The following is a 9432-nucleotide window of genomic DNA, read 5'->3' on the forward strand; positions in this document are numbered from 1 at the left end:
AAGTCTCTTTTTTTTTTTCAGACAGAGTCTCACTCTGTGGCCCAGGCTGGAGTGCAGTGGTGCGATCTCGGCTCACTGCAAGCTTTGCCTCCCGGGTTCATGCCATTCTCCTGCCTCAGCCTCCCAAGTAGCTGGGACTACAGGCACGTGCCACCACGCCCGGCTGATTTTTTGTATTTTTTAGTAGAGACGGGGTTTCACCATGTTAGCCAGGATGGTCTCCATCTCCTGACCTCGTGATCCGCCCACCTCGGCTTCCCAAAGTGCTGGGATTACAGGCGTGAGCCACAGCACCCGGCCAAGTCTCTCACTGTCAAAGAAGTCAGTTACAGGTTTGGAAAGATGGGGTACAGTGAACCTTGTCATGTTGGGTTCTAAGTGGAGGTATCTGGAGGATAGATAGATACAGATGGATAGATAAATGGTAATGTTAGATAGATAGAATTATATAGATGATGAGAGAAATAGACACAGATAGATAGGGATGGGTAGGTAGATGGATGAATCAATGGACAGGTGGGTGTATAGGTGGAAGACAAGTGGATGGGTGGGTGGATGGGTGAGTGGATGGATGAATAAATGGATGAACAGATACACAGGTGAATGGGTGGATGGGTGGATGGATGCATGGATAGATGGATATGTAGATGTGTACATGGGTGGGTGGGTGGATGGATGGATGGATGGATGGATGGATGGATGGATGGATGGATGGATAAGTGGATAATAGTGTGGGGGAATGCATAGGTGGATGGATGGTTTGATGGATGGGTGGATGGATGTATTGGTGGATGGATGTATTGGTGGATGGATGGATGGATGGATGGATGACAGATGGGTGGATGGGAGGATGGATGGATGGATGGATAATAGATGGGTGGATGGATGGATGGGTGGTTGGATGGATGGATGGATGGGTGGATGAGTGAATGAAAGGTTGGGTGGACGGATGGCTGGGTGGGTTGATGGGTGGGTGAATGTATGAGTGGATGGATCGTTTGATAGATGGGTGGATGGATGTATTAGTGGATGGATCAATGAATAATAGATGGATGGATAGTGGATGGATGGGTGATTAATGGGAAAAGATAGATGAGATACATTGATGGATAGATTAAAAATGAATATATCAATCAATCAATCAATAGATAAACACACACACGCACACATACAGTTCCTAGTTCTGGCCACCGAAAGGGCATATAAGCAGTGGATATTCCAGGAGCAATAAGTATACTTATTATTCATGTATTTACTTATAAATATGTTTTGTCCCAGCTACTTGGGAAGCTGAGGCAGGAGAATTGCTTGAACCCAGGAGGTGGAGGTTGCAGTGAGCCGAGATCGTGCCACCGCACTCCAGCCTGGGCAACAAGAGCGAGACTCCGTCTCAAAAAAAAAAAAAAAAGAAAAGAAAAGAAAAGAAAAAAGAAACCTCCATGCTCATTGTTTAAGTTTTACAAAATAAAGAGTGCCTGGTTGCAAAGGAAACCACAAGCCAAAATACAACAAGAAGAGGGTGTTTAAATAATTACCTGCTCCTCCTTGCCCCAAGGCCATCCAGCCTCCCAGCAGAAAGACGGCAGCTCCCCACAGCAGAACCAACCGCCCCATGCCTGAAACAGGAGTGGAGAGTGAGGTCCTCAAGGGACCTAAGACGAACAGATCACTCATGACTCATAAGCAGAGGTCACCATCGATTTTAAAAAGTCAGAAAGGAAACTAGGGAAATGATTACAGGCAGGAAGCACAGTGACAGTTGATTTTAAAAGATACGCTTGTCAAGAACACACACACACACACACACACACACACAATCAATCCAGGATCAGGACTGCCACACACACTGCTGAGCTGAGCCCTCCCCTTCCCTCCCTCTCCCCTCCCCTCCCCTCCCATTCCCTCCCCTTTTTTCCCCTCCCCTCCCCCATCCCCTCCCTTCCCCTCCCCTCTCCCCTTCCCCTCCCCTCTCCTTCCTTTCCCTTCCCCTCACCCCTCCCCTTCCCCCCTCTCCCCTCGCCTTCCCCCTCCCCTCCCTTCCCTTCCTTTTGCTTCCCCTCCCCCTCCCCTCTCCCCTCCCCTCCCCTCAATCCCCTCCCCTCCCCTCCCTTCCCCTCTGCCTCTCCCCCACCCCCTCCTCCCTCCCCTCCCCCTCCCCCTTCCCTTTCCTCCCCTCCCCTCATCCTCCCCACCTCCCTTCCCCTCCCCCCACCCCTTCCTCCCTCCCCTCCCCCTTCCCTCTCCTCCCCTCCCCTCCCTTCCCTTCCCTTCCCCTCCCTTCCCCTCCCCTCCCCCACCTCCCCCTCCCTTCCCATCCCCCTCCCATCCCCTCACCTTTTGTTCCCCTCCCTTCCCCCACCCCCTCCACCTATCCCCTCCCCTCCCCTCCCCTCCATGGATGGTATATGGATGGATGGATAAGTGGATGAAATGGTGGGTGGATGGGTGTGTGGATGAGTGAGTGGATGGATGGATAAGTGGATGGATGGATAAATGGATGAACAGATACATAGGTGGATGGGTGGATGGATGCATGCATAGATGGATACGTAGATGTGTACATCCCCTCCCCTCCCTTCCCCTCCCCCTCTCCCCCCACACACTCCTCCCTCCCCTCCCCCTTCCCTCTCCTCCCCTCCCCTCCTCCTCCTCACCTCCCCTCCCCTCCTCCTCCTCACCTCTCCTCCCTCCCCCTACCCCCTACCCCTACCCCCTCCTCCCTCCCCTCTCTCTCCCCCTTCCCTCTCCTCCCCTCCCCCTCCCCACCTCCCCACCTCCCCTTCCTTTCCCTTTCTTTTCCTTTCTTTTTTTTGAGCTGCAGTCTCACTCCCTGTCACCCAGGCTGGAGTGCAGTGGCACGATCTTGGCTCACTGCAACCTCCGCCTCCCGGGTTCAAGCGATTCTCCTGCCTCAGCCTCCCAAGTAGCTGGGATTACAGGCGCCCACCTCCACACCTGGCTAATTTTTGTATTTTTAGTAGAGATGAGGTTTCACCATGTTGGCCAGGCTGGTCTCAAACTCCTGACCTCAGGTGATCGGCCCGCTTCAGCCTCTCAAAGTGCTGGGATTATAGGCGTGAGCCACCGTGCCCAGCTTTTCTTTCCTATTCTTTGAGACAGGATGTCCGTCTGGTACCCATGCAGGAGTGTCGTGGTGCAATCAGGACTCACCACAGCCTCAAACACCTGGGCTCAAGCAATCCTCTTGCCTCAGCCTCCCTAGTAGCCGGGATTACAGATGCATGCCACCCACCCTGCTGATTTTTGTATTTTTCGTAGAGACAGGGTTTCACCATGTTGACCAGGCTGGTCTCAAACTCCTGGACTCAGGTGATCCACCCGCCTCGACCTCCCAAAGTGCTGGGATTATAGGCGTGAGCCACCGCACCTGGCCTGAGCTTTGCTTGAAAGCATATCACAGAGCAGCCTGGCCAACATGGCGAAACCCTCTCTCTACTAAAAAAAAAATACAAAAATTAGCCGGGCGTGGTGGTGGGCACCTGTAATCCCAGCTACTCGGGAGGCTGAGACGGGGAGAATCGCTTGAACCCAGGAGGCAGAGGTTGCAGCGAGCCGAGATCATGCCACTGCACTCCAGCCTTGTTGACAGAGCGAGACTCTGTCTCAAAAAAAAAAAAAAAAAAAAAAAAAAAAAATGACATGCTAACTTTCTAAGCCCGGAATTGTTGCTCTCTGCTAAATGATGAGACTCGTGGATGAGTGTGCAGTTGTGTGGTCAGTGTTCTGTGATATACTCTGCACCCAAGCTGGGCTGGACATCCAGAGACTTCATAGTTCATCTGTCTTCAGACAAATGCAGAGTTCCCCTTTGCTGCTGACCAGCTTCCCAGACCAAGGGACTCAAGATTGTAGGTATTCTCCTCGTAACACCACAAACACTGTGATGGTAGCATATGCTGGATAGATGGCGCCCCAGTTTAAGACTGTAGAGGGCCGGGCACGGTGGCTCACGCCTGTCATCCCAGCACTCTGGGAGGCCGAGGCCGGAGGATCCCCTGAGGTCAGGAGTTCAAGACCAGGCTGGCCAACATGGTGAAACCCCGTCTCTGCTAAAAATACAAAAATTAGCCGGGCATGGTGGCGGGTGCCTGTAATCCCAACTACTCAGGAAGCTGAGGCAGGAGAATGGCGTGAACCCGGGAGGCAGAGTTTGCAGTGAGCCAAGATCGTGCCACTGCACTCCAGCCTCTGTGATGGGAGCAAGACTCCGTCTCAAAAAAAATAAAAGCCTGGGCCGGGCACGGTGGCTCACGCCTGTCATCCCAGCACTTTGGGAGGCCGAGGCGGGTGGATCATGAGGTCAGGAGATCGAGACCATCCTGGCTAACATGGTGAAACCCCGTCTCTACTAAAAATAGAAAAATTAGCCGGGCGTGGTGACGGGCACCTGTAGTCCCAGCTACTCAGGAGGCTGAGACAGGAGAATGGCATGAACCCGGGAGGCGGAGGTTGCAGTGAGCCGAGATCGCGCCATGACACTCCGGCCTGGGTGACAGAGCGAGACTCTGTCTCAAAACAAACAAACAAACAATTCAATGAAGAGAGCACTTTTAATTTGTCATATGAGAAAGTGTCATTACATGACATTACTACTTAAAGCCTGGTTTCATGGAGACCAAAAATAAACAAATAATACGGTCATGAAGGCTGATATATTTTAACTCCATCAATCTGGGTCTCTACCTCCCAGGAGCCTGGTATCTACTCTGTTTCTGACACAGGGAGGCTAAAAGTTGGCTGAATAAATAAATGGATATATGAGCCAGGTGCCGTGGCTCACGCCTGTAACTCCAGCACTTTGGGAGGCCGAGGCGGGTGGATCACTTGAGGTCGGGAGTTTGAGACCATCCTGGCTAACACGGTGAAACCCCGTCTCTACTAAAAATACAAAAAAATTAGCCAGGCGTGGTGGCGGGCACCTGTAGTCCCAGCTACTCAGGAGGCTGAGGTAGGAGAATGGCGTGAACCCGGGAGGCGGAGGTTGCAGCGAGCCGAGATCGCGCCATTGCACTCCAGCCTGGGCCACAGAGCGAGACTCCGTCTTAAAATAAATAAATAAATAAATAAATAAATAAATAAATAAATAAATAAATAAGTAAATAAAGTCTGGAGAGAGCTGGTTGGAACAGACATGTCATCTTAAAAGATCTCGGCTCATGCCTGGAGATTCCTTGCGGTCAAAACACAAGTGCGCCAGGCAGAGCAGGTGATTCCTGTTGGCTGCCACCACTCCTTCCTACAAGCAAAGCAGAAGTGGTTGTGGGATCTGTTTAGAGATGCGGTTTGGGGACTTTCAGAGCACAAATGCGGGATCTTTCTCCAGTACGTGACTGAAAGAATTCTAGGTGTTCTTTTGCTTGAGAGCAGGAAGATTGGATTAACCGTGAGTGACCAGTTTGAGACTACTAACATTTGTTTTATGTTTTTTTGAGGTGGAGAGTCTCCCTCTGTCACCCAGGCTGGAGTGCAATGGTGCAGTCTCAGCTCACTGCAACTTCTGCCTCTTGGGTTCAAGCAACAGGCACCTGCCACCACACCTGGCTGATTTTTTGTTTTTCTGTTTTTGAGGGGCTATTTTTTGAGACGGAGTTTCTCTTGCTGCCCAGGCTGGAGTGCAATGGTGCAATCTCAGCTCACCGCAACTTCTGCCTCTCTGGTTCAAGCAGTTCTCCTGCCTCAGCCTGCCGAGTAGCTGGGATTACAGGCAGCTGCCACCACACCTGGCTAATTTTTTGTTTTTCTGTTTTTTTGTTTTTTGTTTTTTTGAGACGGAGTCTCGCTCTGTCGCCCAGGCTGGAGTGCAGTGGTGTGATCTCTGCTCACTGCAAGCTCCACCTTCAGGGTTCACGTCATTCTCCTGCCTCAGCGTCCCGAGTAGCTGGGACTACAGGCGCCTACCACCACGCCCGGCTTATTTTTGTATTTTTAGTAGAGACGGGGTTTCACCATATTAGCCAGGATGGTCTCGATCTCCTGACCTCGTGATCCGCCCGCCTCGGCCTCCCAACGTGCTGGTATGACTGGCATGAGCCACCGCGCCCCGCCCAATGCTTTCATTATTGAGAGCTCTGAGCTGTATGGTTCATCATGGAAGAGATAAAATAATCCAAATAATGATACAGTGTGAAAGGTTAGATGACAACGTTGACCAGAATACCATGTCTCATGGAACCCTGTAGAGAGTAGGGGACAAGAAGGAAGTGTGAGCCTCAAGAACCATCTCCTGCCGGGTTCAGTGGCTCACGCCTGTCATCCCAGCACTTTGCGAGGCCGAGGCAGGAGGATCACCTGAGGTCAGGAGTTCAAGACCAGCCTGGCCAACATGGAGAAACCCCGTCTCTACTAAATATGCAAAAATTAGCCGGGCGTGGTGGCAGGTGCCTGTAATCCCAGCACTTTGGGAGGCTGAGGCGGGAGGATCACCTGAGGTCAGGAGTTCAAGACCAGCCTGGCCAACATGGAGAAACCCCGTCTCTACTAAATATACAAAAATTAGCCGGGCGTGGTGGCAGGTGCCTGTAATCCCAGCACTTTGGGAGGCTGAGGCGGGAGGATCACCTGACTTCTGGAGTTAGAGACCAACATGATGAAACCCTGTCTCCACTAAAAATAGAAAAATTAGCCAGGCGTGGTGGCGGGCACCTGTTATCCCAGCTGCTCGGGAGGCTGAGGCAGGAGAATCGCTGGAACCCGGGAGGCGGAGGTTGCAGTGAGCCAAGATGGCACCACTGCATTCCAGCCTGGTGACAGGGCAAGACTCTGTCTCAAAAAAAAAAAAAAAAAAAAAAAAAAAAAGGAAGCATCTCTGCCCAGGACTCTCCACAACTTCTGCTTCTACAGATGACAGAAATGGCTTCATTCAATACTCACTCAAGATACATTTGTTGAGGGTCTGTTATCTCCCAGGCACTGGGGAGGTGACAATAATATCACCTAGCTCAGAGAGACAACGTGATAATATACATAAAACATTGAGCATCGTTCTGAATTCAGCCCCCAGTCAACGTCCACTGTTACTACTGGACAGTAGATACTGTCGCATGCAAAGTAGGCAAGTCTGCAGAGAGAGAGAAAGGAAGTTGGCCTAAAAACAGACAGGACTCCCTGCCCTCGTGAAGAATGTGTTCTGTAGGACGAGCCGAAGCTTAAATAAGTACGTATGCCCTGGACATGGTCATGGTGAGCGCTGGGAAAAGGGGAAGTGGCCCGGCACGGTGGCTCACGCCTGTAATCCCAATACTTTGGGAGGACGAGGTGGGTGGATCACCTGAGGCCAAGAGTTCAAGACCAGCCTGGACAACATAGTGAAACCCTGTCTCTACTGAAAATACAAAAATTAGCTGGGCGTGGTGGCGGGTGCCTGTAATCCCAGCACTTTGGGAGGCCGAGGCGGGAGGATCACCTGAGGTCAGGAGTTCGAGACCAACATGGTGAACCCCCGTCTTCACTAAAAATACAAATATGAGCTGGGCGTGGTGGCATGCACTTATAATCCCAGCTCCCCAGGAGGTTGAGGCAGGAGAATCACTTGATCCCAGGAGGCAAAGGTTGCAGTGAGCCAAGATCACACCACTGCATTCCAGCCTGGTGACAGAGCAACACTCCGTCTCAAAAAAAAAGAAAAAAGAAAAAAAAAGGAAGCATCTCTGCCCAGGACCCTCCACGAGTTCTGCTTCTACAGGTGTCAGAACTGGCTTCATTCAACATTCATTCAAGATATATTTGTTGGCCGGATGCGGTGGCTGACTCCTGTAATCCCAGCACTTTGGGAGGCCGAGGCGGGTGGATCACCTGAGGTCAGGAGTTCGAGACAAGCCTGGCCAACATGGTGAAACCCCGTCTCTACTAAAAATACACACACACAAAAATTAGCCAGGTGTAATGGCAGGCACCTATAATCCCAGCTACTTGGGAGGCTGAGGCAGGAGAATCACTTGAACCCAGGAGGCAGAGCTTGCAGTGAGCCGAGATTGAGCCACTGCACTCCAGCCTGGGCAACAGAGTGAGACTCCGTCTAAAAAAGAAAAGAGAAGCAGCCCGTCACGGTGGCTCATGCCTATAATCTCAGCACTTTGGGAGGCCGAGGCAGGTGGATCACAAGGTCAGGAGTTTGAAACCAGCCTGGTCAATGTGGTGAAACCCTGTCTCTACTAAAAATACAAAAATTAGCCAGGTGTGGTGGCAGGTGCCTGTAATCCCAGCTACTCGGGAGGCTGAGACAAGAGAATTGCTTGAACCCAGTAGGTGGAGGTTGCAGTGAGCGAAGATCGTGCCACTGCACTCCAGCCTAGGTGACAGAGTGAGACTCTATCTCACAAAAAAGAAAAAAAAAAGAGAAAAAAAAGGAAAGGGAAAGGGAAGTGGAGGGGGAGGAAGGGCAGAGGCAGAACTGCTGATTTCTGTGGTCAGGAAGGTTTTCGGGCTGAGGACCTTCAGGCGTAAAGGAAGAAGCCCCTAAACCCAGCCTAGGCATCTCACTTACCCAGGGGTTCTTGACCTCTACCCTCGTGAGATTTTAGCTGGAGAATTCTTGGTTGTGTGGGCTGTGTTATGCTTCATAGGATGCTGAGAAGTGTCCATGACCTCCACCCACTAAATGTCAGTAGCCCCTCCCAGCTCTTGCTGTGACAACCAAAAATTCCACTGAGGTTGCCAAGTGTTCCCTGGGGGGTGGAATCACTCCTGATTGTAAATCGCTGCCATAGATAGATAGATAGATAGATAGATAGATAGATAGATAGATAGATAGACAGATACATAGCTACATAGAGTGATAGATAGATAGATAGATAGATAGATAGATAGATAGATAGATGATAGATACATAGATACACAGATACATAGATAAATGAATGGGTAGATATGACAGATTAGATACATAGATAAATAACAGATTGATAAATAGATGATAGATAGATAAATGGATAGATAGATACATAGATACATAGATGAATGGATAGATGTGACAGATTAGATAGATGGATAGATGATAGATGATAGGTAGATACATAGATACAAAGGTAGGTAGATGAATGAGTGAGTAAATAGATGATACATAAGTGGGTAGATATAGATAGATGACGGATGGATAGATGATAGATAAATGGATAGATGAATGGATAGATATGACAGATTAGATAGATGGATAGATGAATAGATAGATTATAGGTAGACAGATACAAAGGTAGAAGAATGAGAGGCGGGTAAATAGATGATAGATAAGTGGGTAGATAAATGATAGTTATAGATAGATAGATATGACAGATGGATAGATGATAGACGGATAGATAGATACATAGATACATAGATGAATGGATAGATATGACAGATTAGATAGATAGATATGACAGATGGATAGATGATAGACGGATAGATAGATACATAGATACATAGATGAATGGATAGATATGA

This window comes from Gorilla gorilla, chromosome Y (assembly GCF_029281585.2).
Source record: "Gorilla gorilla gorilla isolate KB3781 chromosome Y, NHGRI_mGorGor1-v2.1_pri, whole genome shotgun sequence".
NCBI lineage: Eukaryota > Metazoa > Chordata > Mammalia > Primates > Hominidae > Gorilla > Gorilla gorilla.